Raw genomic sequence first — 21,162 nt, 5'->3', positions numbered from 1 at the left:
GTCACGTGCAGTAGGGGTCACCCGCATGCATCGTCCATAGTAAAATACTTGTAAGAAGGGTATACGCTACCCCACACACAAAACCGCAAGTGTATCGGTCCACTGGTTGCGGAGATAGAAGTCGTACAAAACGTCCCCACGGAGGCCGGCCGCTAATATTTAGCATTAAATCGCATCCTTCAATGGGAGGTATCCCCGTCACCTGTTCGTATACTGTCTGAGCCAAGGCCATATATAGGTCTGAGCTCAAATCTCGATAGAGTCGTGCTTTTTTCCTAAATTTCTCAAAAACGGCACAACGTGCAATAACGCTCTATATATCATTGGAAAGAGCATCAAAAGTTGTATATCCTATCAACTTTTCACTTAAATAGATCTTCAACGTACAAAGTTATTAAGCACCAAAGACGCTCCCATTGACTTTCCATGTTAAAAATTTTCAATCTTAAACGAGCTTAAAAAGACCAAACGAATTCTGAGAGCTTAACGAAGCATAACAACATTTTCTATGGTCGTTTCTCAACAAGTCCTGAAAGTTTAAACAAAATCGTATCATATTATTTTGTTCAATGAGCGAATGAAAATGTCTCTGCAAAAACGCCCATTGACTTAACATGGGAAGCGAAAAAAGTTCAACTTTAACCTCGTGCAAAGACACGTTACGAAATTCTGACGTGTATACCGCGCACGCTGGCGTGTACCGGAACGTGTTTCCCATAAAATGCTGGGAAGAAAACCACCTCTTCCTTGGCTCGTTTTCCCGCCATTCGCGATCGCGCAAAAAGTGTCCAAAACCCCGTAGACTTAACATGGGGAAAATGGAATCGCACGTGCCACGTGCCACGAGGTTTTAAGCGAGTAGCGACCGATGCCATCAGGTAGATCGCCTGCGGGAGCCCATACACTGAACTTTTTACGAAGATTGATCGATTCGTCTAGGCCCCAATCAAGTTGTACTGATTCGCGGCAAACTTTGCAAAACATAGCCCGGAGAAGGACCGCTCCGGTTGTTTTTCAATAGAAAAACACAATTCTAACGAATAGTGTTTGTCTTTTCAAACAACCTGCGGTTATTCAATAGAAAAACACAATTCTAACGAATAGTGTTTGTCTTTTCAAACAACCTGCGGTTACCAGCATCTGCGATGCTGGGCTCCGCATCGCGGGACCGCAGGTTGTTTGAGCAAGCACCTTTGTAAACGCAGCAAAAACGCCCACCGCCAAACGAGAGGATGAACCTTGCACGTGCAGACCGGAGTCGGTGTGCTACGCACTGACGTGCACGGTACCCTATTCGCCGGTCTATAGCGGTGTGCCAAATTTGAGTGCAATCGGCCCGCCCATTTTCGAGATCTGGAAGCGTCACCCTGCACGTGCGCACGTGCAAGCTGTGTCCAATTGACTTGTGCATGGGACCCTATTCGCCGGTCTCTAGCGGTGTACCGAATTTGAGCTCAATCGGCCAAGCCGTTTTCAAGATCTGGAAGCGACCCCTACACGTGCGCACGTGCAGCTGCACCCCAACCGTGGCACAGGAAAATACATACTAACTGACTTGTGCACGGCACCCTACTAACCAGTCTCTAGCGGTATGCCAAATTTGAGTGCAATCGGTCCAGCTGTTCCTGAGATCTGGAAGCGTCACCCTGCACGTGCGCATGTGCAACCTGGGACCCAACTGATTTGTGCAAGGCACCCTACTACGCGGTCTCTGGCGGTGTGCCAAATTTGAACTCAATCGGCCCGGCCGGTCACGAGATCTGGAAGCGTCACCCTGCACGTGCGCACGTGCAGCGGCACCCCTACCGTGGCACATGAAAATGGATCGCCTGGTAGGTGACTACATCCATGCCAAGTTTCAGCGCAATCGGCTTAGTAATTACCGAGTTACTACCCCACACACACACACACACACAAAAAAAACGCAAGTGTATCGGTCCAATGGTTGCGGAGATAGGTCGTTCAAAAAAGTCCCCACGGCGGCCGGCCGCTAATATTTAGCATTAAATTCCTGTTGCATCCTTCTAAAGGAGGTATCCCTGTCACCTGTTCGTATACTGTCTAAGCCAAGACCATATATAGGTCTGAGCTCAAATTTCGGTAATGTCGTGCTTTTTTACTAAATTTCTCAGAAACGGTACAGCGTGCAACAATGTTCTATATATCATTGGAAAGAGCATCAAAATTCGTATAACCTATCAACTTTTCATTTAAATATATCTTTAACGTAAAAAGTTATTAAGCAACAAAGACGCTCCCATTGACTTTCCATGTTAAAAATTTTCTTTTTTAAACGAGCTTAAAAAGAACAAACGAATTCTGACAGCTTAACGAAGCATAACAACATGTTCAATGGTCTTTCCTCAACAAGTCCTGAAAGTTCAAACAAAATCGTATCATATAATTTTGTATAATGAGCGAATGAAAGACCTACCTGACACACGGGACAGTTGTTTTGAACATCACGAGCTGAACCACGAGGCATCCATACCGACGAAGAGTTTTCCATCTCTTGGTATATTAGCCGTAGGCTAATATTCCAGGCAGCGGCACGAGGAGCCGGATGGAGGAAACATGGATGCACGCTTGGTAAGGACAGGATTGTATATCAGGACGTGAGCTTTACCAAAAGGCATCCACGCACCGCGCTGCCCGCCCTTGACGCAATTAGCAAATAAGTTGGCTCCAAATGTGATAGCCAAATTTCAATTACGTTAATTAAAGTTCGAAAGATGATTGGTGTTACTAACAAAAGACTACGTCAAGAGCCCGTTACTATGTAACGGAAGACAAACCAGCCACTCCACACCTAGGCAGTTTTTCACACGCAGTCCACATTCGTCATTTCGTGCACCGGCCTGCCCGCTGCACAACGTAACATCTATTGCAACTAATATACTGTCTAAGGCATGACTATTGCTCCAAATGGTTTTTTTTCACAGACTGGATTGTGCTTTACATGAAAATATAATGTGATCGATGATATCTGTTCACCTCTAAACGTGTGAAATGTTCAAATCATTTTGGTATGTGGATAAGAGGCGAGATTAGGAATGTGTAGAAATGTCGGTGGCTGCTGGACGCATCTGGAACTGAGCTCATGGTCCAAATCATCGAAGAAAGCGACGAAACTACAGAAATGTCACGATAAAGATGCGCAGTACCGTGTATGCTCATGCCATACAGCTGCAAGCTAAGACAAAACTAGAAATGATATTTGGGTAGAAATCAAGTGAAGCATTACCAATGCAGAACTACTTGTAGTCAAAGGAACCAATGTGTCCAACATATCAATCAGCTAACATTAAAGGACGCATGTGTAAGGCCGCATGTGTAACTGTAATCGCTCTTGATCGACTACAAGAATGGAAAGAAAACGCCAACGGAGTAAAACTTCACCATGTGAATCTGCGTATAACAACTGGCGTTCGTGATCAAGTGTGCACAATAGATGTGAGGTGAGGACGCGGTGTCATTGCGATACATCAACTGATGCAATATTGCAATGCAAAAACCTCGCTCTTATGCAGGGGTTGGATGGACCTCCTCTCCCTCGGTTTTTCGCAAATAAATCGCGTAAAAAGCTGCCGATTGATACAACTTACAGTTCTCCTAATTCTAGCAATGTTTCATCTTCCTTGAAAATTTGACGACTTTGACATAATGGCCACTGACCTATAACCTGTTACATTTGACCCGTGCAAAAATGTTACAATTGTCCCCGTCGCGACTTGATATATTTTAGACGAAACTGGCGCAAAAAAGATGTTGCATGTATAGCATTTAATGCTTTCAATTTATCGACAACAAGCCTACTTACGCTTACACAAAGTCTGAAGTCGATATCTTTTCAATGGCGGGAGTGAGCTAATTAAATATAACGGTATAAAAATTTACAAAATGCTCTCAAAAACACATTACTGTGCACAGCCATCGACATACCAGGCACTTTCGCCTCAAACTCTGTTGGGAAAGGCAGTATAGAATAACGCATTTTCGGTCTTAACATCATCTCATTCTATTGGTAAGTTTATGAATTATTAACACTGTTACAATTGCCCCGTGTTACATTTGACCCCGCTCTCCCCTAGTTCAGTCGGTACTGAGTAGCCCGCAGCTAATAACAAACCTGATATTTGCTTCCTGCACAAACGTAGATGGCGGCTAGCATTATGGAAGTGTCTTTACATGATGAGTCTGATCGACGATGATGAATGAAATAATCAGTTGAAGTCGTTGAAAGATGACGATGTCCGGGTCGCAACGAGGTGACTTAAAACTTGCAGGATGAATAACTGATGATTGGGCCGATGAATGTGGCTTGTGCTGCAGCCGAGGCCTGTAGGGACGGAAGACCGGTGAGGTACAAATGGAGCAAGGAAACGAGACGTGAATGTACACCAAGCAAAATGATATTTAGCTATCATAAGCGTTGACAATGGTGAACAAAGTCGCCGACGTCATTCGGATCGGGACGTAATTGATTTATGTCCGACACCAGTGGCCGAGGTACAATGTTGTTGTTGGCGTCAACCTCATATGCTGATGAACGTGCTGTACAAACGCCCATGACGTCTCGGTCAGTGAAAACTGTGCCATTGGCACCCCCTGAATTCGGGGTCTAGCGTCACCGTACAACGCCCGCCCTCACGCAGCAGCGACGAGCGCGATACGACGCCAGAAACAACGCTGTCCGGCGGCAAATTAACCAAACGGCCATGCTCAGGCACCTGGATCTGATAGCCTGGATACGGCAATCCGGGCGTCTGCTGGTTACACTTGACGCAACGCACACGGCGAAGCGAATTGTACAAGGCATGGATGTCACGTAGTACCTGTAAGTTGGAGAACTCAAGCTCGGACGACGGATCTTCAGAATCCGTGTCGAGTGGATCGTGCCACGCCTGGCAGCATTTTGCCTCGCGCGGACTGTCCACGGTGAAACGGCCGGCTGTGAACTGACTGCTAGAAATAAGACGGAAGCGTCCGCGCTTCGCCTGCGTGCCAAGTGTGACGACGCCACTGTTTGTCGTTCGGGTTAGTGCGGCACGACGACCAGTCCATTCAGCAGCTCTGCAGTCCATTCAGCAGCTCTGTCATCACCACGGTAATGATAGCTAGCCAGAACCTCAGTCTCCTCTGTACAATCAGACGCGTCCAGCACACGTAATGAGCGAAGCTGCATTGCCGGTGGCATTAACGCGTCTCCCGCCGTCCGAGAGCCCATGGCCACCCAGGTGGACGGCTTGTCTTTCCGCCGTGCAGGTGACAAAGTCTGGAGGAGTGTCACACGTGATGCCGACCAGCCGGTCACAAGTGAAACGAACTCGGTGCTGACAGCCGGCGTAGGTGTAATGACCGAGCGGATACTTGGACGCAGCTCTAGCATCGATAACACGCAGTGTGCCGCAATCGATACACGAACGGAGATAGAACGATGCGAGAGCACTGACATCTGCAGTGACATGGGCTGCAGTGCGCTGAGGCGGCGCCTGTGCCACCGGCCTGCGCTGTTGACGCTTACCTGACGTGGCGGAACGAGTGACGAACATTACGTTGTACTGAACGCGAGTGGCGTTACCGCGATCTTCGTGACACTGTGGTCCGGCAAAGACGTCAATCAGGTGAATGTATCTGAAACGGTGTTGCCGTAGCTTATGATGAACATCTCGAGGCAAAAGTTCGAAATGCTCGTCTGAGAGTGTCTCCGACCAAGGGTCAGCTTGAAACTCGGCCCAGCGATCAGCGCCGTGTCTCGATATAAATATCTCACGGAGGGTAGAGGAACGGTAAAATTTATACCAGCCCTTACCGTAGTAGTGCAGCTGGAGGAGATTATGCCGGTCCTCCCAAGTCTGCGGACCCCGGTGAGGCTGCAGACCTTACTCCTCCGCCCGACGTGGATGTTTTGAGTAGAAGCGATCTACAAGGCGGAGTGTCTCGTGGAAGAGTTCCTCGTCCTCTAGAACGGCGGCCACTGTTGGCCCATATTTTTTTTTACCATGTCCTTGAAACGGAGCCATAAGTGAAAGGTGTAGCGTAACTGTCCGCTACGCGATGGAGCAGGAAACCCACGTCGCTTCAGATTGTTTAGGTAAATCTGACGTTTTTCCCCATTGTGACCAATAAGGTACGTCACAGCAACGACACAGCAACTTCACTGTTGCAACTCGGCAAGGTAGTACAGAAAGTGATGAAGAAGCAGTGCGTGGGGTTTACAACAAGTGGGACATCCCAGTAGCAATCGGAGCGCAAACAAGGTGAACTGGGAAGGCTTTGGACCGTATGACACATGGTACAATGTTCAGTGTATCAGAAGCGTGAATGTAGAAGATAAAAGGTCGCGGAAACAATGAGATAAAACTGCAGACTACCAGCCCTATGAGTTCGTCGAGAAGACGACCGAAAAACGAACGTAGTTGAGAAATTCAAAAACGTTAGGGATGAGAGTCGAGTCGTCATCTATAAGACCCCGTAAAGATACCGTTCTGGATCCGAATATACGAGCTCGGTTGGCCGAAAACTAGTTTCTAATAGGTCTCTGATTCTAAAAGCACATTGTAATTTGATGACTTTGACATGTCATGTTTAAACGGTAGACGTTACCGGCGTCCAGAAGCACGTAGGATGTGACGCAACACGGTTCCCATGGCGTCATCAGTAATATGCCATTCATCTGAGTATGGCCCCTTGCCGACTCGGCCATTCTCATATGACTATTCTATTTTCACTTACTAGATGGATTGGGTACACAAAGTAACGGCCGAGGTGTTAATATATTATAAACCTGCGCGGAAATACAAACGTAAAATGCAGCGCAAAAAGTTCCACCAAGCAGTTCAGAGGCGATTTTTTCCATACATAAGCATAAAAACACTTATTGTTGATTTCATCAGACGGTAAAATACGGGGGTTATTATAAATACTTAATAACTAGCCTTTGGGATGGGCAAAAGTCTGATACACTAAACCATGACCATATTTGTCGGCTGTTACTGTATCGTCGAATTTCCAATGGTGAGGCAGTTGGAGACAAAGGAAACGAGAATGAAAGACGTCATCACTTGCTTTCGAAGCCAGAGAGCGTTCATTCATCACCAATAATGGTGGAGCAGTTACGTGCGTGCGTTCTGTGAGACTACACAAATGTTCTGTTTGGGATCATCACTGGTCCCTGTCCAATGGAGAGCCTTTGTGTAGTGTCACAAAGGCTCTCCAAAACGGTGTAGTGTGACAAAACGGTGTAGTGTCATGTGAAAGTAAGAGCAAATTAGCAAATAACTCATATATAGTAACCAAATTTGGTGGCGACTTTTTGGCACAGCGGAATCAATACGCCGTCCATGGGAATCAATCCCCAATAGCATATAGCATAAAATTCGAAACCTTTCATTTCTGGAGCATCTCCTTCCTTACGTACTTCCTTCCTTACGACGTACGTTTTATTATGTTCGCAGACCCGTCGTCTCGGCGACCAGAATGACGCCCGTTGTCGTTTGTAAGGCCTTGTATAGGGTTCACCATGACGGTCTCTTTGCTGTGGAAGAGACAACGTGATGATGCTCATACTTATCTTCGACAATATCTTTGTGCGGGTTTTAGCGTGTCGTCGAATAGCTCGAAAGTGAGCAGTTGGAGCCGAAGGTAACGAGAATGAAAACCGTCATCGCTTGCTTCCGGAGCCAGAGAGCGTTCTTCTCTAAGCTACGGCCAGGACCAGCTATGCAGCAACTGCCGTCTAGCAAGCAACTCATAGACAGTTACCCAATTTAGTGGCGACTTTTGGGCACAGCAGAACCTAGACGCCGACCATGAGAATTCCCAATGGCATGAATTTCGAAATTTTTCACTTCTGGAGTATCTACTTTTTGCGGTTTATTATGCTTTGGAGTTTGTCGTCTCAGCAACCAGAATGGCGGCCGTTGTTTCCTTTGTACTTTTGAATAGATATAAATCTTAGGAATACAACCAATGCGCGTCGTGCGGCATACACAATTAGTATAACGTTTGACAATGCAATTAACATATGCGACGTATGCAACGTTCTTTTGTATTTGTGAATGAATATGAATATTATGAATACAACACAGTGTGTAACAAGGATTTGTATTATTCAACATACGGCAAATATAGTATAACGTTCGACCATGCATTTAATCTAATATGTTTGTTTATCAGGGATTTACGACGACTGCTGTGGTCATTTTGCGCCCATAAAAATTTCAACATAAATAATGTGTGGCATTTGAAGTTGAATGCTCGACCTATGTAGTTCATTAAAGACAAATCATGACGACGAACAAAAATCTCTAAGCAAACGCCTGTTAGAAGAAAAGATGCAGATTAACATGTGAGAGCCAACGTGAAGAGGACAATCAGAAAAAAGTTCCTTATAGGGGTCAACCTGGCATTTCACATCAGCATTCCAATGGAAATTAGCAAGGACATCATCTTTGTCACTCTCGTGCAATACACCATACATCTACAGCACCCACTGGATGTCAATGGTTACTCAGCCAAGCGAGTGTGGCACAAGATGATGGAAGACTGCATGACGTAGGCCAGTACAAAGACCAGCATCCCAATAGCAGTACTGCCTTCACTGGAGAGCAAGCTGTCTGTCCAGAATCAGATGTCAGGGGAAACCCAGTCTTCAGAACAACTGGAATACTTTCCCAAGATCCAATCAAAGTTCTGCAGCGTGTGCTTGGAATCGGTGTGAAAGAGGCCACGTCTGTGCTGGACGAGTCAGTCAGTACACTTTTGCAAGATTAAAAAAAAAAACTAGAAAAAGAAAGAAAACGGAAGCAAAGTCAAGCATCCCAACTGGAGTGACTGTAGAGCCTGAAGACCTCAACAGGTCATGAGCATCAGGCACTGCAAAGAAAGACAAAGCAACGCCAAAACACCAAATACGAAGCTTCACTGTTGCAACTCGGTAAGGTAGTACAGAAAGTGATGAAGAAGCAGTGCGTGGGGTTTACAACAAGTGGGACCTCCCAGTAGCAATCAGAGCGCAAACAAGGTGAACTGGGAAGGCTTTGGATCGTATGACACATGGTACAATGTTCAGTGTATCAGAAGCGTGACGAAAAATGATGACAAAATTATGGAGCAGTTCTGGACGTGCGTTCTGTGAGCCTTCACTAATGTTCTGTTCGGGATCATCACTGGTCCCTGTGCAATGGAGAACCTTTATGTTTTGATAGTTGAAAACATTTTAAAGTGCTGTTTCATTGTCCTCTGTTTACTTACAAAACCACTTTAGCGGTAGCACGATCACTCACATATCATGGCTGGAGTCAATGTGCCATCCAGATCGAATTCTAGGACGGCGCACACAGTCACAAGATTATCGTGTGTCACCGGTGGATGGAGCGACGGGGATAAACAGATTTCATCCCGTGTCTCGCCCGAGTCACGAAACAAGTGTGAAAACCTGCGCGGAACTACAAAAGAATATTATGTGCTGCAGTCAAAACCCGTTACTGAAACCGACTCGCACAATGAATACGACACAGAGTCGAGCAACGCTTCGCAATGGCCAATGTGCGTGTGCGGTACATTTAGTACGCTTTTGGCATTTGCAGGTAAACGTGGATAAAGCGAAAATAAGATGAAATCGCTATTCGAGCCTGAAGACCTCAACAGGTCATGAGCATCAGGCACTGCAAAACAAAGTGGGAAAAGCCACGCCAAAACACCAAATACGAAGCTTCACTGTTGCAACTCGGTAAGGTAGTACAGAAAGTGATAAAGAAGCAGTGCGTGGGGTTCACAAGTGGGACCTCCCAGTAGCAATCAGAGCAAACAAGGTGAACTGCGAAGGCTTTGAATCGTATGACACATGGTACAATGTTCAGTATATCAGAAGCGTGATGAAAAATGATGACAAAATTGTGGAGCAATTCTGGACGTGCGTTCTGTGAGCCTTCACAAATGTTCTGTTTGGGATCATCACTGGTCCCTGTCCAATGCAGAGCCTTTGTGTTTTGATACTTGAAAACATATATAAGTGCTGTTTCATTGTCCACTGTTCACTTCTAAAACCACTTTAGCGGTAGCTTGTTCGATGTGTTATGAAAAGTTATAGATTGACGACGTAACGATCACTCACATAGCATGGCTGGAGTCAATGTGCCATCCAGGTCGAATTCTAGGACGGCGCATACAGTCACAAAATACCGTGTGCCACCGGTGCATGGAGCGACGGGGATAAACTGATTTCATCCCGTGTCTCGCCCGAGTCACGAAACAAGTGAGAAAACCTGCGCGGAAATACAAAAGTATGTTACGTGCTGCAGTCAAATCCCGTTACTGAAACCGACTCGCACAATCAATACGACACAGAGTCGAGCAACGCTTCACAATGGTCAATGTGCGTGTGCGGTACATTTAGTACCTACGCTTTTGGCATTTGTAGGTAAACGTGGATAAAGCGAAAATAAGATGAAATCGCTATTAGAGCCTGAAGACCTCAACAGGTCATCAGCATCAGGCACTGCGAAGTAGTAGGAAAAGACACGCCAAAACACCAAATACGAAGCTTCACTGTTGCAACTCGGCAAGGTAGTACAGAAAGTGATGAAGAAGCAGTGCGTGGGGTTTACAACAAGTGGGACATCCCAGTAGCAATCGGAGCGCAAACAAGGTGAACTGGGAAGGCTTTGGACCGTATGACACATGGTACAATGTTCAGTGTATCAGAAGCGTGAATGTAGAAGATAAAAGGTCGCGGAAACAATGAGATAAAACTGCAGACTACCAGCCCTATGAGTTCGTCGAGAAGACGACCGAAAAACAAACGTAGTTGAGAAATTCAAAAACGTTAGGGATGAGAGTCGAGTCGTCATCTATAAGACCCCGTAAAAATACCGTTCTGGATCCGAATATACGAGCTCGGTTGGCCGAAAACTAGTTTCTAATAGGTCTCTGATTCTAAAAGCACATTGTAATTTGATGACTTTGACATGCCATGTTTAAACGGTAGACGTTACTGGCGTCCAGAAGCACGTAGGATGTGACGCAACACGGTTCCCATGGCGTCATCAGTAATATGCCATTCATCTGAGTATGGCCCCTTGCCGACTCGGCCATTCTCATATGACTATTCTATTTTCACTTACTAGATGGATTGGGTACACAAAGTAACGGCCGAGGTGTTAATATATTATAGACCTGCGCGGAAATACAAACGTAAAATGCAGCGCAAAAAGTTCCACCAAGCAGTTCAGAGGCGATTTTTTCCATACATAAGCATAAAAACACTTATTGTTGATTTCATCAGACGGTAAAATACGGGGGTTATTATAAATACTTAATAACTAGCCTTTGGGATGGGCAAAAGTCTGATACACTAAACCATGACCATATTTGTCGGCTGTTACTGTATCGTCGAATTTCCAATGGTGAGGCAGTTGGAGACAAAGGAAACGAGAATGAAAGACGTCATCACTTGCTTTCGAAGCCAGAGAGCGTTCATTCATCACCAATAATGGTGGAGCAGTTACGTGCGTGCGTTCTGTGAGACTACACAAATGTTCTGTTTGGGATCATCACTGGTCCCTGTCCAATGGAGAGCCTTTGTGTAGTGTCACAAAGGCTCTCCAAAACGGTGTAATGTGACAAAACGGTGTAGTGTCATGTGAAAGTAAGAGCAAATTAGCAAATAACTCATATATAGTAACCAAATTTGGTGGCGACTTTTTGGCACAGCGGAATCAATACGCCGTCCATGGGAATCAATCCCCAATAGCATATAACATAAAATTCGAAACCTTTCATTTCTGGAGCATCTCCTTCCTTACGTACGTTTTATTATGTTCGCAGACCCGTCGTCTCGGCGACCAGAATGACGCCCGTTGTCGTTTGTAAGGCCTTGTATAGGGTTCACCATGACGGTCTCTTTGCTGTGGAAGAGACAACGTGATGATGCTCATACTTATCTACGACAATATCTTTGTGCGGGTTTTAGCGTGTCGTCGAATAGCTCGAAAGTGAGCAGTTGGAGCCGAAGGTAACGAGAATGAAAACCGTCACCGCTTGCTTCCGGAGCCAGAGAGCGTTCTTCTCTAAGCTACGGCCAGGACCAGCTATGCAGCAACTGCCGTCTAGCAAGCAACTCATAGACAGTTACCCAATTTAGTGGCGACTTTTGGGCACAGCAGAACCTAGACGCCGACCATGAGAATTCCCAATGGCATGAATTTCGAAATTTTTCACTTCTGGAGTATCTACTTTTTTGCGGTTTATTATGCTTTGGTGTTTGTCGTCTCAGCAACCAGGATGGCGGCCGTTGTTTCCTTTGTACTTTTGAATAGATATAAATCTTAGGAATACAACCAATGCGCGTCGTGCGGCATACACAATTAGTATAACGTTTGACAATGCAATTAACATATGCGACGTATGCAACGTTCTTTTGTATTTGTGAATGAATATGAATATTATGAATACAACACAGTGTGTAACAAGGATTTGTATTATTCAATATACGGCAAATATAGTATAACGTTCGACCATGCATTTAATCTAATATGTTTGTTTATCAGGGATTTACGACGACTGCTGTGGTCATTTTGCGCCCATAAAAATTTCAACATAAATAATGTGTGGCATTTGAAGTTGAATGCTCGACCTATGTAGTTCATTAAAGACAAATCATGACGACAAACAAAAAACTCTAAGCAAACGCCTGTTAGAAGAAAAGATGCAGATTAACATGTGAGAGCCAACGTGAAGAGGACAATCAGAAAAAAGTTCCTTATAGGGGTCAACCTGGCATTTCACATCAGCATTCCAATGGAAATTAGCAAGGACATCATCTTTGTCACTCTCGTGCAATACACCATACATCTACAGCACCCACTGGATGTCAATGGTTACTCAGCCAAGCGAGTGTGGCACAAGATGATGGAAGACTGCATGACGTAGGCCAGTACAAAGACCAGCATCCCAATAGCAGTACTGCCTTCACTGGAGAGCAAGCTGTCTGTCCAGAATCAGATGTCAGGGGAAACCCAGTCTTCAGAACAACTGGAATACTTTCCCAAGATCCAATCAAAGTTCTGCAGCGTGTGCTTGGAATCGGTGTGAAAGAGGCCACGTCTGTGCTGGACGAGTCAGTCAGTACACTTTTGCAAGATTAAAAAAAAACTAGAAAAAGAAAGAAAACGGAAGCAAAGTCAAGCATCCCAACTGGAGTGACTGTAGAGCCTGAAGACCTCAACAGGTCATGAGCATCAGGCACTGCAAAGAAAGACAAAGCAACGCCAAAACACCAAATACGAAGCTTCACTGTTGCAACTCGGTAAGGTAGTACAGAAAGTGATGAAGAAGCAGTGCGTGGGGTTTACAACAAGTGGGACCTCCCAGTAGCAATCAGAGCGCAAACAAGGTGAACTGGGAAGGCTTTGGATCGTATGACACATGGTACAATGTTCAGTGTATCAGAAGCGTGACGAAAAATGATGACAAAATTATGGAGCAGTTCTGGACGTGCGTTCTGTGAGCCTTCACTAATGTTCTGTTCGGGATCATCACTGGTCCCTGTGCAATGGAGAACCTTTATGTTTTGATAGTTGAAAACATTTTAAAGTGCTGTTTCATTGTCCTCTGTTTACTTACAAAACCACTTTAGCGGTAGCACGATCACTCACATATCATGGCTGGAGTCAATGTGCCATCCAGATCGAATTCTAGGACGGCGCACACAGTCACAAGATTATCGTGTGTCACCGGTGGATGGAGCGACGGGGATAAACAGATTTCATCCCGTGTCTCGCCCGAGTCACGAAACAAGTGTGAAAACCTGCGCGGAACTACAAAAGAATATTATGTGCTGCAGTCAAAACCCGTTACTGAAACCGACTCGCACAATGAATACGACACAGAGTCGAGCAACGCTTCGCAATGGCCAATGTGCGTGTGCGGTACATTTAGTACGCTTTTGGCATTTGCAGGTAAACGTGGATAAAGCGAAAATAAGATGAAATCGCTATTCGAGCCTGAAGACCTCAACAGGTCATGAGCATCAGGCACTGCAAAACAAAGTGGGAAAAGCCACGCCAAAACACCAAATACGAAGCTTCACTGTTGCAACTCGGTAAGGTAGTACAGAAAGTGATAAAGAAGCAGTGCGTGGGGTTCACAAGTGGGACCTCCCAGTAGCAATCAGAGCAAACAAGGTGAACTGCGAAGGCTTTGAATCGTATGACACATGGTACAATGTTCAGTATATCAGAAGCGTGATGAAAAATGATGACAAAATTGTGGAGCAATTCTGGACGTGCGTTCTGTGAGCCTTCACAAATGTTCTGTTTGGGATCATCACTGGTCCCTGTCCAATGCAGAGCCTTTGTGTTTTGATACTTGAAAACATATATAAGTGCTGTTTCATTGTCCACTGTTCACTTCTAAAACCACTTTAGCGGTAGCTTGTTCGATGTGTTATGAAAAGTTATAGATTGACGACGTAACGATCACTCACATAGCATGGCTGGAGTCAATGTGCCATCCAGGTCGAATTCTAGGACGGCGCATACAGTCACAAAATACCGTGTGCCACCGGTGCATGGAGCGACGGGGATAAACTGATTTCATCCCGTGTCTCGCCCGAGTCACGAAACAAGTGAGAAAACCTGCGCGGAAATACAAAAGTATGTTACGTGCTGCAGTCAAATCCCGTTACTGAAACCGACTCGCACAATCAATACGACACAGAGTCGAGCAACGCTTCACAATGGTCAATGTGCGTGTGCGGTACATTTAGTACCTACGCTTTTGGCATTTGTAGGTAAACGTGGATAAAGCGAAAATAAGATGAAATCGCTATTAGAGCCTGAAGACCTCAACAGGTCATCAGCATCAGGCACTGCGAAGTAGTAGGAAAAGACACGCCAAAACACCAAATACGAAGCTTCACTGTTGCAACTCGGCAAGGTAGTACAGAAAGTGATGAAGAAGCAGTGCGTGGGGTTTACAACAAGTGGGACATCCCAGTAGCAATCGGAGCGCAAACAAGGTGAACTGGGAAGGCTTTGGACCGTATGACACATGGTACAATGTTCAGTGTATCAGAAGCGTGAATGTAGAAGATAAAAGGTCGCGGAAACAATGAGATAAAACTGCAGACTACCAGCCCTATGAGTTCGTCGAGAAGACGACCGAAAAACAAACGTAGTTGAGAAATTCAAAAACGTTAGGGATGAGAGTCGAGTCGTCATCTATAAGACCCCGTAAAAATACCGTTCTGGATCCGAATATACGAGCTCGGTTGGCCGAAAACTAGTTTCTAATAGGTCTCTGATTCTAAAAGCACATTGTAATTTGATGACTTTGACATGCCATGTTTAAACGGTAGACGTTACCGGCGTCCAGAAGCACGTAGGATGTGACGCAACACGGTTCCCATGGCGTCATCAGTAATATGCCATTCATCTGAGTATGGCCCCTTGCCGACTCGGCCATTCTCATATGACTATTCTATTTTCACTTACTAGATGGATTGGGTACACAAAGTAACGGCCGAGGTGTTAATATATTATAGACCTGCGCGGAAATACAAACGTAAAATGCAGCGCAAAAAGTTCCACCAAGCAGTTCAGAGGCGATTTTTTCCATACATAAGCATAAAAACACTTATTGTTGATTTCATCAGACGGTAAAATACGGGGGTTATTATAAATACTTAATAACTAGCCTTTGGGATGGGCAAAAGTCTGATACACTAAACCATGACCATATTTGTCGGCTGTTACTGTATCGTCGAATTTCCAATGGTGAGGCAGTTGGAGACAAAGGAAACGAGAATGAAAGACGTCATCACTTGCTTTCGAAGCCAGAGAGCGTTCATTCATCACCAATAATGGTGGAGCAGTTACGTGCGTGCGTTCTGTGAGACTACACAAATGTTCTGTTTGGGATCATCACTGGTCCCTGTCCAATGGAGAGCCTTTGTGTAGTGTCACAAAGGCTCTCCAAAACGGTGTAGTGTGACAAAACGGTGTAGTGTCATGTGAAAGTAAGAGCAAATTAGCAAATAACTCATATATAGTAACCAAATTTGGTGGCGACTTTTTGGCACAGCGGAATCAATACGCCGTCCATGGGAATCAATCCCCAATAGCATATAACATAAAATTCGAAACCTTTCATTTCTGGAGCATCTCCTTCCTTACGTACGTTTTATTATGTTCGCAGACCCGTCGTCTCGGCGACCAGAATGACGCCCGTTGTCGTTTGTAAGGCCTTGTATAGGGTTCACCATGACGGTCTCTTTGCTGTGGAAGAGACAACGTGATGATGCTCATACTTATCTACGACAATATCTTTGTGCGGGTTTTAGCGTGTCGTCGAATAGCTCGAAAGTGAGCAGTTGGAGCCGAAGGTAACGAGAATGAAAACCGTCACCGCTTGCTTCCGGAGCCAGAGAGCGTTCTTCTCTAAGCTACGGCCAGGACCAGCTATGCAGCAACTGCCGTCTAGCAAGCAACTCATAGACAGTTACCCAATTTAGTGGCGACTTTTGGGCACAGCAGAACCTAGACGCCGACCATGAGAATTCCCAATGGCATGAATTTAGAAATTTTTCACTTCTGGAGTATCTACTTTTTTGCGGTTTATTATGCTTTGGTGTTTGTCGTCTCAGCAACCAGGATGGCGGCCGTTGTTTCCTTTGTACTTTTGAATAGATATAAATCTTAGGAATACAACCAATGCGCGTCGTGCGGCATACACAATTAGTATAACGTTTGACAATGCAATTAACATATGCGACGTATGCAACGTTCTTTTGTATTTGTGAATGAATATGAATATTATGAATACAACACAGTGTGTAACAAGGATTTGTATTATTCAATATACGGCAAATATAGTATAACGTTCGACCATGCATTTAATCTAATATGTTTGTTTATCAGGGATTTACGACGACTGCTGTGGTCATTTTGCGCCCATAAAAATTTCAACATAAATAATGTGTGGCATTTGAAGTTGAATGCTCGACCTATGTAGTTCATTAAAGACAAATCATGACGACAAACAAAAAACTCTAAGCAAACGCCTGTTAGAAGAAAAGATGCAGATTAACATGTGAGAGCCAACGTGAAGAGGACAATCAGAAAAAAGTTCCTTATAGGGGTCAACCTGGCATTTCACATCAGCATTCCAATGGAAATTAGCAAGGACATCATCTTTGTCACTCTCGTGCAATACACCATACATCTACAGCACCCACTGGATGTCAATGGTTACTCAGCCAAGCGAGTGTGGCACAAGATGATGGAAGACTGCATGACGTAGGCCAGTACAAAGACCAGCATCCCAATAGCAGTACTGCCTTCACTGGAGAGCAAGCTGTCTGTCCAGAATCAGATGTCAGGGGAAACCCAGTCTTCAGAACAACTGGAATACTTTCCCAAGATCCAATCAAAGTTCTGCAGCGTGTGCTTGGAATCGGTGTGAAAGAGGCCACGTCTGTGCTGGACGAGTCAGTCAGTACACTTTTGCAAGATTAAAAAAAAAAAACTAGAAAAAGAAAGAAAACGGAAGCAAAGTCAAGCATCCCAACTGGAGTGACTGTAGAGCCTGAAGACCTCAACAGGCCATCAGCATCAGGCACTGCGAAGTAGTAGGAAAAGACACGCCAAAACACCAAATACGAAGCTTCACTGTTGCAACTCGGTAAGGTAGTACAGAAAGTGATGAAGAAGCAGTGCGTGGGGTTTACAACAAGTGGGACCTCCCAGTAGCAATCAGAGCGCAAACAAGGTGAACTGGGAAGGCTTTGGATCGTATGACACATGGTACAATGTTCAGTGTATCAGAAGCGTGATGAAAAATGATGACAAAATTGTGGAGCAGCTCTGGACGTGCGTTCTGTGAGCCTTCACAAATGTTCTGTTCGGGATCATCACTGGTCCCTGTCCAATGGAGAGCCTTTGTGGTTTGATAGTTGGAAACATTGATAAGTGCTGTTTTATTGTCCTCTGTTCATTTCCAAAACCACTTTAGCGGCAGCACGATCACTCACATATCATGGCTGGAGTCAATGTGCCATCCAGGTCGAATTCTAGGACGGCGCACACAGTCACAAGAATATCGTGTGCCACCGGTGGATGGAGCGACGGGGATAAACAGATTTCATCCCGTGTCTCGCCCGAGTCACAAAAAAGTGTGAAAACCTGCGCGGAAATACAAAAGTATGTTATGTGCTGAAATCAAATCACGTTACTGAAACCTATACGCACAATGAATACGATCTATATGCGATGTACGTTACTAAACTGCGACCTAGGCTACACATTTTGCAGGTGCACTATCCAATAGGTGGCCCATAGAAAGTCATCAAATTTAGTGGCGTCTTTTCAGTGTTCTGCAACACAATCAATTACAAATACTTTATGACTACCTATGAAAGTTATTGCGTTCATTCCAGTAGTCTAAGTAAAGAATAAGGAATCAAGGAAAAACCAGCAAAAATTAACCGCACCGCTCCTTCCTTTGTTCAAAAAGGGGAAAACCGATGTTAGCGGCAACTAGGCATGAGGGGAGCTACTGTGTTTTCCATAATATGATCATATCCATTGTCATGTGAAAATGACAAACATTCATTAGTTCTTGAGGTATGCTAGGGTAAGCATCGAAGAAGACAGCACGCACCCCTTGGCTCCGGTATGTGCCGAATAGGCTATTATAAATTACTATCGTTATCATGTAAGCACGATAACTAGTTTCTTATAGGTCTCTGCTTCTAAAAGCACATTGTAATTTGATGACTTTGACATGCCATGTTTAAACGGTAGACGTTACCGGCATCCAGATAGCACGTAGGATGTGACGCAACACGGTTCCCAAGGCGTCATCAGTAATATGCCATTCATCTGAGTATGGCCCCTTGCCGACTCGGCCATTCTCATATAATTATTCTATTTTCACTTACTAGACGGATTGGGTGCACAAAGTAACGGCCGAGGTGTTAATATGTTACGAACCTGCGCGGAAATACAGACGTAAAATGCAGCGCAAAAAGTTCCACTAAGCAGTTCAGAGGTGATTTTTCCATACATAAGCATTAAAACACTTATTGCAAAATACTTAATAACTAGCCTTTGGGATGGGCCAAAGTCGGATACACTAAACCATGACCATATTTGTCGTCTGTTACTGTATCGTCGAATTCCCGATGGTGAGGCAGTTGGAGACATAGGAAACGAGAATGAAAGACGTCATCACTTGCTTTCGAAGCCAGAGAGCGTTCATTTCTAAGCTGCCACCGAGACCACCTGCAGCAGGGTGTTGTATAGCAAGTAACCTGTCACCTCATTTGGTGACGACTTTTGCACACGGTTGAAGCCAGCCACTTCCGATGGGATTACCATACGCCATGAATTTCGAAAATTTTCACTACAGGAGCATGTCCTTCCTTACGTTTTATTATGTTTGTACACCCGTCATCCGGCGACCAGAATGTCGCCCGTTTTCGCGCTTGTACGGTCTGCTGGCAATCGGTGTGAAAGAGACCACGTCTGTGCTGGACGAGTCAGTGACCACATTATTGCAAGATCAAAAAAAAAAAAAAAAACTGGAAAAGGAAAGAAAAGGAAACCAAAGTCAAACATCCCAACTGGAGTGACTGTAGAGCCTGAAGACCTCAACAGGCCATCAGCATCAGGCACTGCGAAGAAGTAGGAAAAGACATGCCAAAACACCAAATACGAAGCTTCACTGTTGCAACTCGGCAAGGTAGTACAGAAAGTGATGAAGAAGCAGTGCGTGGGGTTTACAACAAGTGGGACCTCCCAGTAGCAATCAGAGCAAACAAGGTGAACTGCGAAGGCTTTGAATCGTATGACACATGGTACAATGTTCAGGGTATCAGAAGCGTGATGAAAAATGAAATTGAGGAGCAGTTATGTGCGTGCGTTCTGTGACCCTTCACAAATGTTCTGTTCGGGATCATCACTGGTCCCTGTCCATTGGACAGGCTTTGTGTTTTGATAGTTGGAAACATTTCTAAGTGCTGTTTCATTGTCCTCTGTTCACTTCCAAAACCACTTTAGCGGTAGCTTGTTCGATGTGTTATGAAAAGTTATAGATTGACGACGTAACGATGACTCACATAGCATGGCTGGAGTCAGCCAATGTGCCATCCAGGTCGAATTCTAGGACGGCGCACACAGTCACAAGAATATCCTGTGCCACCGGTGCATGGAGCGACGGGATAAACTGCTTTCATCCCGTGTGTCGCCGGAGTCACGAAACAAGTGTGAAAACCAGCGCGGAAATACAAAAGTATGTTATGTGCTGCAGTCAAATCACGCTACTGAAACCGACTCGCACAATGAATACGACACAGTCGAGCAACGCTTCGCAATGGTCAATGTGCGTGTGCGGTACATTTAGTACGCTTTTGGCATTTGCAGGTAATTGTGGATAAAGCGAAAATAAGATGAAACCGCTATTAGAGAAATATACGTAGGATGTTAAATATATACATATCAAACATGTATAACGATAATAAAGACAAGGGACGGATATGTTACTCGTGGTAAGCTATGCAAGTTGGATAAATAACCAATGTTACGGACGATGTACACCAAAGCCCGTTGCTGGGACTGAGTCGCACAATGTTATGACCTATATCGAAGAATCACATACGATCCTGTTAGTGTACGGTGCAAAGGAAGAGCGATGACAATTTGACATATGAAATACGACAAATGGAGACAAATAATAAATGCCTTTATCATGGTATGCCATCCAAGACGCATTCATAACCGATTTTGATTATGGGAGACATTAGAATCCGTTGCTGAGAATGAGAGGAGCGGAGAACACCGCCTATATGCGATATACTACTATGCTCGCATAACGACGACACAATAAAAACTGAAATGATTACCACATGACAATCATTGAGTGGTTCCTGAGATATGCAACCCTCAAATGCCGTACTGTTGGAAATCAGTTTGAGCACCCTCAACGTTTCAGGAGGCACGTGCCATGACTGACACTGAGATGTAACTGAAGGTTTGTTGTCAACAGTTAAGACACTATTCGTTAGAATGGTGTTTTTCTATTGAAAAAAAAACAAATCTGAGTTCCCTGACAATTTGGCAAAAGCTGCCCGAGATCAGTATCAAGAGTATTTGAGTACGG

General features: G+C 44.8%; 1 long non-coding RNA gene across 6 annotated transcripts in view; it reads right to left on the bottom strand.

The window, feature by feature from the left end:
• Nucleotides 1-21,162, bottom strand: part of LOC122376308 — a 31,940-nt gene that overhangs the window by 4,836 nt on the left and 5,942 nt on the right. The window contains exon 4 of one of the 6 annotated variants that reach the window (XR_006255603.1): nucleotides 7,440-16,280. The exons of the other annotated variants lie outside the window; for them this stretch is intronic. This is a non-coding gene — a long non-coding RNA (uncharacterized LOC122376308). The remainder of the gene's footprint in view (nucleotides 1-7,439; nucleotides 16,281-21,162) is intronic. 6 annotated transcript variants of the gene reach the window in all.

Source organism: Amphibalanus amphitrite, unplaced genomic scaffold, assembly GCF_019059575.1.
Source record: "Amphibalanus amphitrite isolate SeventyFive unplaced genomic scaffold, NRLGWU_Aamphi_draft 002094F_arrow, whole genome shotgun sequence".
NCBI classification, from domain to species: domain Eukaryota; kingdom Metazoa; phylum Arthropoda; class Thecostraca; order Balanomorpha; family Balanidae; genus Amphibalanus; species Amphibalanus amphitrite.
Note: the sequence above shows the minus strand (reverse complement) of the source record. Positions and strands in the feature narration are given on the sequence as shown.